This window comes from Lepisma saccharinum, chromosome 16 (genome assembly GCF_977018435.1).
Source record: "Lepisma saccharinum chromosome 16, izLepSacc3.1, whole genome shotgun sequence".
Taxonomy (NCBI): Eukaryota; Metazoa; Arthropoda; class Insecta; order Zygentoma; family Lepismatidae; genus Lepisma; species Lepisma saccharinum.
This window is the reverse complement of record NC_139244.1, coordinates 57,360,424-57,370,600: the sequence shown is the minus strand read 5'-3', so window position 1 is coordinate 57,370,600 and position 10,177 is coordinate 57,360,424. Positions and strand designations below refer to the sequence as shown.

General features: G+C 39.0%; 1 protein-coding gene across 1 annotated transcript in view; it reads left to right on the top strand.

The window, feature by feature from the left end:
- Window positions 1-1,225: 1,225 nt before the first annotated feature.
- The window catches only part of LOC146000493 (uncharacterized), a 288,360-nt gene continuing 279,408 nt past the window's right edge, over window positions 1,226-10,177 (top strand). The window contains exon 1 of the mRNA XM_083138216.1: window positions 1,226-1,675. The gene's annotated coding sequence lies outside the window, so the exon portion shown is untranslated. The remainder of the gene's footprint in view (window positions 1,676-10,177) is intronic.

Sequence of the window (10,177 nt, the reverse complement as noted above, 5' to 3'; positions counted from 1 at the left end):
TTGGTTAATGCGATGATATAAAATCTTCTAAGGGAACAGGACCCGGAATTTGAAAACAAAAAATGTTTTAACGTAAAATAGCTCGTCAATATTCTCCCTTCTCTTGATATTTTCTGTATCTTTCCAGCCCTAAAGGAGTACAATCCAGGCCCGTAGCCAGGATTTTATTTGGGGGGGGGGTGGCTCATTCCTTATCAGCACAGGCGACACCATAAATATTTGTAGAGGGGGGCAGGCCACTGAAAAAACTTGATCAGTAGACATAATAATGCCAATAGTAATTATTACCATGGTTATAATTGTAATTTTACAATAATAACTATTATATGTTATTAAAAATTAACCAATTTTAATCCAAAATTATTATTATTATTATTATTATGTAAATGGAATGGAGAGATTTTGCTACTCGATTCACCGTATTCACAATATCCAACACAACTATAGTCAAATATTTTTCTTACATTTTGTACAGTTAGTGTACTGAAATTCATAGTTATTGTATTTTATTATTAACCTTTACACATTCCGTTCAAAAAAGGCTTTAAAAGTTTATATTGTGTAACCTCTCACATAGAAAACTATAAATTTTGGAAGCTGTAGATTCATTTATCCTTTGGATTAAATGGTAGAATATAAAAATATAACCTGGGTCCTTCCTCTTTATACACTACTTTTTTCGATGTAATGTTTAATCCTGCTAAGTAAGTAACATTAATTACCACTATACACAATTTAATTAGTTATTTGTAGGATTTCGGTGGGGGGTTCCGCCCCCTTAGCCCTCCCCTGGCTACGTGCCTGGTACAATCTCAAATGCTCCTACAGAGAGGTAGGATTCACTTCCTTTTTATATCTGGAAAACCATTTATCCTTTTTCTATCATCACGCACGATTAACCTAGAAGAGCAACGTAAAATAACCAATGCTTCTTTCACAAATTAGTATACTAGTGTGTCAAAGGGTGTTTTGAAAGTGATGGAAAATGGGTAAAAAAAATATTCTATTGTTTTTCTTATATTTCTGTGTTCTTTTATTGGAAACGCGGTAATAATGCAATTATAACGCATAACACATTCCTGCACGTGTAGTACACCTTTATCTTCACTTGGCACAATTTCTAACTGTAAATAGATTTTTTTCTCTTCGATGAGTTGGCAACACTATTCCATATCTATTGCACGTTCTTCCTTTCTGCTGGCCACATTGCTTGTTCGTCGGCGCGACAGTCGCAGTTCATTTGTTCGTGCGGAAAGTCTATCGTTCCGTGTGTCTGGATTACGATTTAAAGCAGACGAACCAGTCTGAGAAACTCGAAACCGGTTGCGAAGCATACCGAAGACAGAAATAAGCATCCACAAGAAAGGGTTTTTCTTCCGTTTGGTGAAGTGGGCCCCGTATAGACCCTTTCACGAGTCCCAGCGAAGTGGTGGATTGGGGATCGCAGACGTAAATATTGCCATTCCTGTTCTGTTTCCTCTTTTTTTCTACTGGCGCACACGTGAAAGCCGTCCACACCAGCCTGAATTGTCACCCATCCCAAACGCCACAGGACTGACTCTTCGTTACAGCACCGGCATTGTAAGAGCTTTACACGGAACAGTGTACTGAATTTCTTGTTTTTGGTGGTTCTCGACGTTAAAAGGCGTAAGACTCTTCAAGTGGAAGCCGACTGGTGAGTGATAAATTGTTTGAATTTTATATTGTTGAACTTATTGTTGAATTGTAAATTGGTGAGGATATTGCTTATTGTCATAGGGGTGTTATTAGGTTAAACGTCAATTTTCCATTTGCGATGAGGGTGTAAGGGTACCCTAAACCCCCCGTGGGGGTGTATCATCGTTTTAGTTTGTACATGTTGGAACATCGACTAAGTTAAATATGTAAATCTAATAATGTGCCTGTTGCAAGTGCTCGAAAAAAATATTTAACATGCATTTTTCTTTATTGCATAAAGTTTTATCTGTGACTGCGTTACACTTAATGTGGCTCATAAATTACGTTTTGTATATATTAATAATATGCATTACATAATAAATAAACCACACACATGCATTTTCTGTGCCACATTTTCCTGAATATGTAGACGTACGTGAGCGTGTGTGCTGTGTGTACACACATGCAGGTTTGCCCGTCCATCCTTAAACACATCAGCCTCTAAACGTTTTGAGTGCGTTAGATTCAAACACCCGCAACGTGCAAACACAACTTCTGCGACCTACATCTTCGAAATAAATGATTCTGCGACTTTCAAATCCCGGAATTACGTTTCCAGTAAATCGAAGATTATTTAGCACTAACATTCTATCTTAGAAACGATTACCCCATCCTCCCACGCATTTTACAAAAAATATCTAGCTTACGGAAGTCAGACCTGACATTATCTTCGTGCCACAGCAATGTCTTACTGGGGGACCCTTTGTTTTCACCAAAGATAATTCAGGAGTAAGTTTTCCCCCCCAAAATTTACAAATTGTTAGAATGTTAGGGGGGAAAAGTGGCGTAGCGGCAACCCCTGCAATACGGGAGGCCCCGCAATGTTTTATCTGCGCTCCTGAAATTTTATGTCATTTCAGAAATTCAACACACAGCATCGGTTATTTTCTTAAAATACCAAATAGACAAAATGTAGGTCAACAATGACAAAATTTGAACTCGAAATTCACTGAGGTGAGCACTAAATAGAAACGCCCTATCGGTGAACTTAGACTGCATATCAACAGAGTTACTGTAATTTACGAGCCAGTGGACACCACAAATAACTGCACGATTGTTTCATTTATTTATTTATTTTCATGTGGAAGGTGGTCGAGTGAGCATAAGACAGTGTCTGCGATAATAAGCAGGGGCGTACTGGCTCAATCAAATGGGCCCTGGTAACTTAACCTGTGGGCCCTCAGAAATGCCGTATTAATTTACTTGCTCGCAGATCGCCTAAAATAGGGGGAACATACCTCATCTCACACCTTTATAGATATACCGTTTGTCGGAATCTTTTAGAGTATAAATTGTCTGCAGTTATGAATCCAGTAGAAAGATTCAGTTGCTCGGACAGTCTGTTTTTCAGGTATGACTTGAGATGACCGCACCCCTCTCAGATTTTCTTCATATTTGACATACTCACTAATTGAGGCCTCCTAATCAAGAATCTGAAGTTAAAATTTGTCGGTCACGTCTAGAAATTGCGAACCACTGACGCTAGCCCCACGAACCATTGGCGCGTGGTTAGGCTAGTTCGGTTAGGTTAGGCAAACATAGTTAAAATTTGGTGTCGTGGTAGTATCAGGAAACAAAATATTTCGCGAAAATCGACTGTTTCCATTTCGAAAACTAACGCCTTATTTTAGCTTATTTTGCAATTTCTAGACGTTTCCGACAAATTTTAACGTCAGATTCGTGATTAGGAGGCCTCAATTAGTGAGTATGCCAAATATGAAGAAAATCGGAGAGGGGTCCGATCATTTCAAGTCGTTCCTGTTCTTTACAACTGAACAAGAAATGTCAAATTGTTTTAGTAAGCAGAAACGGGGAACATTGGTTCGTAAAGAAGAATTTGCTTATCTTTGCACTTGATGTGTTGGTAGGAATGGCTATTTGGTCGCTGAAATAACTGTGCAAACGATAATTAACGATAAAAACTATCTGAAGTGGGGATTGGATAAGGAATCTATGGATTACAAACTGGTCCGATCTGAACTTCCGGTAATGTATAAAACTAACAGTTTAATCATCAAACGACATACAAGAAGCTTTTGTTCGTGAAAGTTGACATTTAACGAGAGCTTTTTTGGTGTGTATCAGTGAGATTGCCACGAAGTAATTGAGTTCAGTAGTTTTATCAATCAATGAACGCTTGCGTAAAGATCAGAGTGCGAAATCACTGCAGATGGGTGGGGGGGAAGAGCAGACACACACACACACACACTATATATATATATATATATATATATATATATATATATATAATGTTATTAAATGTGTCAATTATTAAATAATCAAATTATATTATTAAATATACAATATATTATATCGATTGTCTTTAATTCAAAATGTAATTGCAACTTGAAGATTTTGATGTACTGTTGATGCTATAAACAATGATTTGCGTAAGGGAGGAGGGACAAAAATTAAGAGACATTAAGAAGATAATAATAGTTTTCTGTATAAAATTCACATATAAATGCTATTACGTGTTTTATTAATATATTTACGTACTTCGTGGTTGCTAACGAAAGGCGATGAAAAATTAAGAAGAAATAAGTCAGTCTAATTTCTGTGTTCTGGTGATTGCTGGATTCAGGGTCCTAAGAGATGAGGCTCTTTGTTGTCCGTTCTTTTTGTATGTTATCGATATTTTTTCCAGTCAAATATATCCGAATCCCATCGTTGTTAAAACAAAAACTCCTCCCGGAAGAGTTTGGTGGAGGGGGCGGATTTCAGGACAAGATCGTTAGTGGGGGGAATCCCCCCCCCACACCGGGATTTCGCACCCTGATAAAGATACAACGTTCCAATTTGGAGACAACGATGGCGCGCGTCTCCTCACAAATTGGAACCTTAATTTTTGCAGTTTTTTGTCAGTGATTTCAGGTTATTCTTGGCATGTAGTTCTCAACATGTCATTCTGCTTTGCACAGAGTTCAAGAAGGCATTTATGACGTTATCATTAGTTCAGTTAATATGTGCGTCACACGTGCAGACGTTCACTGCATGCCCGACGAGTGATTTATTGCAATAAACAGAAGAGGATAATAGTTTGGCTCATTGACATGGATGCGCTGTAACCTTGTGGCAGTACAACCGCACTCCTCATTGGCATCTTAAAGTTGCTGTGCAATTGTTATCTTTACCATTTAAGAAAATCAGAACACAAACACACAAAACTCTCAGAAAATTTTTTTTTGTAAATAACTTCGTTGCAGTTGCTGTTATACTTAAAAGTAAATGTAAGTTACTTTTCGGTCGACCTCATTGATGGAGTTGTCAACGCAACGCGCTGCGATGCCAGGGAATCCGGGTTCGAATCCTAGATAAGACGGCGAGAATTGAAAACTGAAAGTAAATATAGGATAACAAGCTATTAAATAAGGCAAGAAAACACACACACACACACACACACACACACACACACACACACACATATATATATATATATATATATATATATATATATATATATTAAATAGAGCATGTTACGTTCTCGCAATTTCTACACCGATGTTTCAGTGTTCGAGTTTCGACCTGGGTATGAGTATTCTTCGTGAGTGCCCATCAGTTTCATCTAATCATCACTCCTCCTCATCGTCGTGATTAGCTAAGCTTGGCAGGAAAAGCGACGCTAAGTAACAAATACAAATCATTAGAGATCATATACGTCACTCGTATAACGTTTTTCGTGGCATGACATTTACAGTTTTTTTCTTTAAATTTTAATTTAGCGATAAATTAAAATTAATTTTCAGCAGGTAAAATCTGAACAGTTAAAAAAGCAAACTCCATATATCCGAAAACATTCGCCATGTAAAAACATTCCTTAAAAAAACCTAAAAAAACGTTACTTTGTTGTACACATTGAGGAAAGAAATCGAGGCATGTTCGGGATTAGGCTATGTTGGCAAATATGGACCCTTATGTCTTAGTTGTAAAAAAAAAAGTTGAGCAGTGGCGGTTTCTGCATAGACCCAACCCACCCAGTGTTTCAGACAAAAGTAAATGTTCTATTGTAATAGAAAAATACAGATTATAAATTTTTAGGTTTGTTCGGAACTGAAAGCGTACAGTCAAGAAGCAGGGATTTTTTCCCCCGGGAACTGCGAATTTTTGGGGTTAAAATTAGAGGAAAGCGGGAGAAACATCCTAGGATGTGCAAAAGACAAGGAAATTAAGCGTCATGCATTATTGCACTGCTTATTTCAGACTCACGATTGCTTCTTGTTTTTCTGTTAGTGGAGAATAAAAACTTGAAATACCATATCATTCGTTTCAGTTTGAATTCAGCTGTTCGTAAATGAGCTAAGAAGTGCAAGGACTTTTAAGTTAAACGATTAATTAGTAATGAAGACTAGATATGTAGCATTTTTTTTGTTAATTTTATGCGCAACGAGGTAAAGGTGCCCGAAGTGGAAATTGCTAGTTTGGGGTTGCTGATTGGTCGGATTTGGGAATGGGTCTTACTTACAAGGGAGGTAATCTAAGTGTCCCCCTCCGATTTCCATGAACCTTCGCAGGTGTATAGAGGGGCCCAAAGGAAGAAATACGTGTTTTTTTTTGTTTCGGCTAAAACACTGTTTTAGGGGGCAACCCCCCTGAAATGTCAGGATGAGGACAAATGGAAGTGGGTATCTGACCCCTGTGTCCCCCTCCGATTTCCATGAAACTTGGCAGGTGTATAGAGGTACCCAAAGGAAGAAATACGTGTTTTTGTGTTTCAGCTAAAAAAAACTGTTTTAGGGGGCAACCCCCCCCCCCCTCAAATGTCAAGATGAAGACAACTTGACGCGGGGATTTAACCTGATTTGCCCTGATTTCAATCTTCATTAAAAAAAATACAACATATACAAACATACACACACAAAAAAGAAAAACATTCTTAATATCAATATTATGATGTGGGACATTTGGTTTAGCCAATTATGTTTGAACCCCTCCTGAAATGTACTTGTAGATTCGTGCCTGTCTGGAAACAACATTGTCATATTATTTACAAATTTAAATTCATTGCGTAAACTCCAAGTGTTGTCTTTGGTGAATACCGGCAAGAGGCACGACGAAAACAGACACGAGAACAACCAATGTGCAACCCTGCTGTACAACCAAGTAGTCGTTCTCTTCCATGTTGCAGTGCAGTCGCAAGGTGACCTTGACACCGATATCGATGTCTGCGCTGCGCATATCTGGAAATGTTGAATCTCTTTGAGTTTCGGGGTTCTCATATTTCCCCCTCCGCTGTGTGTGTCACCCTAATGTTTCCATTTTTGTAGGTTTTAATTCGGTGCCTGTTTCTATTGGTGACGAGCCAGAATGACGTGGATAGTGGAAACCCTCTGGATGTTGTCGCTGGAAGACATCGATCAATATCAAACGAGATGGAGAGGTTGCAACGTGTAGGCGTGGGTCGAATGTAGCAGACACTGCTCAAGCATGAATATACGTGTAGTGTAACTTGTGGATATGGGCGTCGCCAGAAAATTTTGCAGGGGGGGTCGGGCAAATGATAGAAGTTGAATAGTAGAAAAAGAATAAGTATTATTATTATGAACTAACAAAAATAAATTGAATTCGAAATAATAATAGTAGATAATAATAATTATTATTATATAAACGGGGAGAGACCATCCACCAAACGAGTGAATAACAGAAAAAACTATTTTTCATTATTTATTTTGCAATTTATGCAGTTCGTATCTGAAATGCATTTTGATATTAACTTTTGCACGTCTCGTTCAAGAAAAGGCTTTAAATCTTAGGGCGAATTGTTTTTCATAAATTTTGTTGTGTGACCTCTCACCAACAACTGTAATTATTTGAATTTTGAAAACTGTGGAACCATTTGTTCTTTGGATGAAATGGTAGAATGTAACCCTTGTTGCTTTATTTTTCACTCAATGTTTTCAATCCAATGCATTTTTACTTTGATTATTCTGTTCGAATGCTAACTAAATGAACTTTATTTATGTTCTTAACAATAAAAGCAACAAACTTTCGGCTTTCTTGTATCTTTATATGAACGATGTCAATTTCCAGGGGTGTCCACCGACCCGACCCGTTCGACCCCCCCCCCCCCTCCCGACGCCCATGTCCGTGGAGCCTACACAGTTGCGGATTATCGTCTCGTGGGGCGAAGGCGAATTCCCTTTAATCAAGCTCTCTCATTCAAGGTTTTCTTAGTTCTAGACGTCGTCTCCGGGGCTCTTCAAGACTTCAAGCTGGCAATACTGTATATACCGTGCGTTCATTTCGATCTTCAGCCGATAGATCGGGAGAAGCGTGGCGGGCGGCGCTGACGGAGATGCCGACATTTGCGGCCTGTAACGCCCGCTTATTTTTATGGATATATGCAGACATTTATATAAATATTGCAAAACGAGCACTAACCTGTGTTATAACACGCAAAAGTTCTTCTGTAATTCATCCAAGTTCTGCCCTTATATACACAAATAAATACGCTTTAGAAACTATGTTAAGAGCCACAGATAATAAAACATTTTAATCATAGTTTTGACCAGTAACGTCCTGCTTAAGTTTATATCCTTGACAGAGTTTTGTGTCGATGGGGATCGTTTGGAGGTTTCGAATGTGCAACACTGTATCAAGATTACGCTGCAGACGAAACTGTTAAAAGTCAATGGTGTTCGTGAGCTTCCTTGCAATCCGAAATCTCCGAGCTCGAGTTTTTTGTACCTTCGCGACTAGATGAAGACAGAGCTGTGAATATAGTGGCGAGCAGATGTAAACAAAGAGCATGTTAATTTCGTACTGTGCGCAAGAGTGTTATTCTTGGTTACTTGTCGTTACTTGTTTGTGTTATTGCAGTGTGTATGTGTGTTGTGTCAGTGAGACGATTGGAATGACAGCCACAAGGTTCACGTTAGAACAAAGAATTTTTTTGTATGACACTTACGTGAAAACAGACTCGTGTCGAGACGTGTGTAGGCAATTTGTACAGAAATTCCCAGGCGTTTCACCTCCACATAGAGGTACGGTTAGACATCTTGTCCTTAAATTACGAGAAACTGGATCGTTAAATTTTAAAACACCTAAGCAAAAACGACGGATTCTAACCGAAGCAAAACTGGATGAAATTGGTGCAGCGTTCGAACGTTCTCCAAACAAACCTCTACGCTGTTTCACAGGAGATGGGCGTGTCAAAATCATCAGCACATACAGCCACTAAGCTACTAAAATTAAAACCGTACTCTTATAACACAGGTTAGTGCTCGTTTTGCAATATTTATATAAATGTCTGCATATGTCCATAAAAATAAGCGGGCATTACAGGCAGCAAATGTCGGCATCTCCGTCAGCGCCGCCCGCAACGCTTCTCCCGATCTCTCGGCTGAAGATTGAAATGAACGCACGGTATATTAACGGGTGTAGTGTTCATTTTTGGATGACTCGGACCAGTAGTTGAATTTTAGATATAAACAGTGCAGTAGTCCCAAAATGTTCAGAGGGTATACGCTAAGTTTCTAGAAACGTTAAACGGAAACCCTGTTTCCATTAACTTGGGGTTATCTTTCCATTAAATATACAGGGTGTATCATAAGTAACGGCGCAAACTGACACAGTTGAAAGTACACGATAATAGAAGCAAAAAAGTCTCAGTAAACATAGGTCTGCAAACGAACCGCTTTCGAGATAATTGCGAATGTGTGGTTACAAGCCGCCACTGACTTCATTGTTTGTAAACGTCGTCCTAGTTGGTAAAATCCTAATAATGTGTGCGAATGTGTGGTTAGAAGCCGTTACTGATTGCATTTTGTAAACACAGAGTGCTTTACTCGTTGCGCGTTCCGAGGTTTGCTCTTTGTTGACAAAAAAAAAAAAATCCAAAAGGCGGTGTTGTAATCAACCAGGATGGATACAATCAGTACAGATAATTGTACATGCTTGTAACAAATTCCGATGAACCGGGGGTGTTCGAAAGAATTCGAAACTCCATGCGGAATCTCGTACAGTATCGCGTCCAGATGCAAGGACGACACTATGAATACCTCCTTTAACAGGTATACGAGTGTACAGTAATTGTAACATGTAACATATTAACGTTTGTTATCTGCAGTAGTCACTTATGAGCCACCGCCACCCATCTGCTTGCGGACTGAGGCCATTGTCCAACTTATGCTGGCGTAGTAAGCAACCATAGAGACATTGCAATTTCATTTACCGTAGAATGTCTATAAGCTTTAGGCTTCCAGAGAGCAAGAAACCACTGCTCTTTGCTGTGTATGCAAGAGGCGTCATCTTTAACTAACTAACTAACTCCCTAGTCTTCTTAAACCCGAAGGTTCATGGCTGCAGCAACACAGGCCTTCCATCTTTCCCTATCTTGAGCAAGTTCTATATACTCTTTTCCATCTCTACCGATTTCCCTTAGGTCCATCTCAACGTTGTCCCTCCATCTTCGTCTTGGCCTTCCTACAGGTCTCTTACCATCAGGTTTCCCAACAAGAATCCT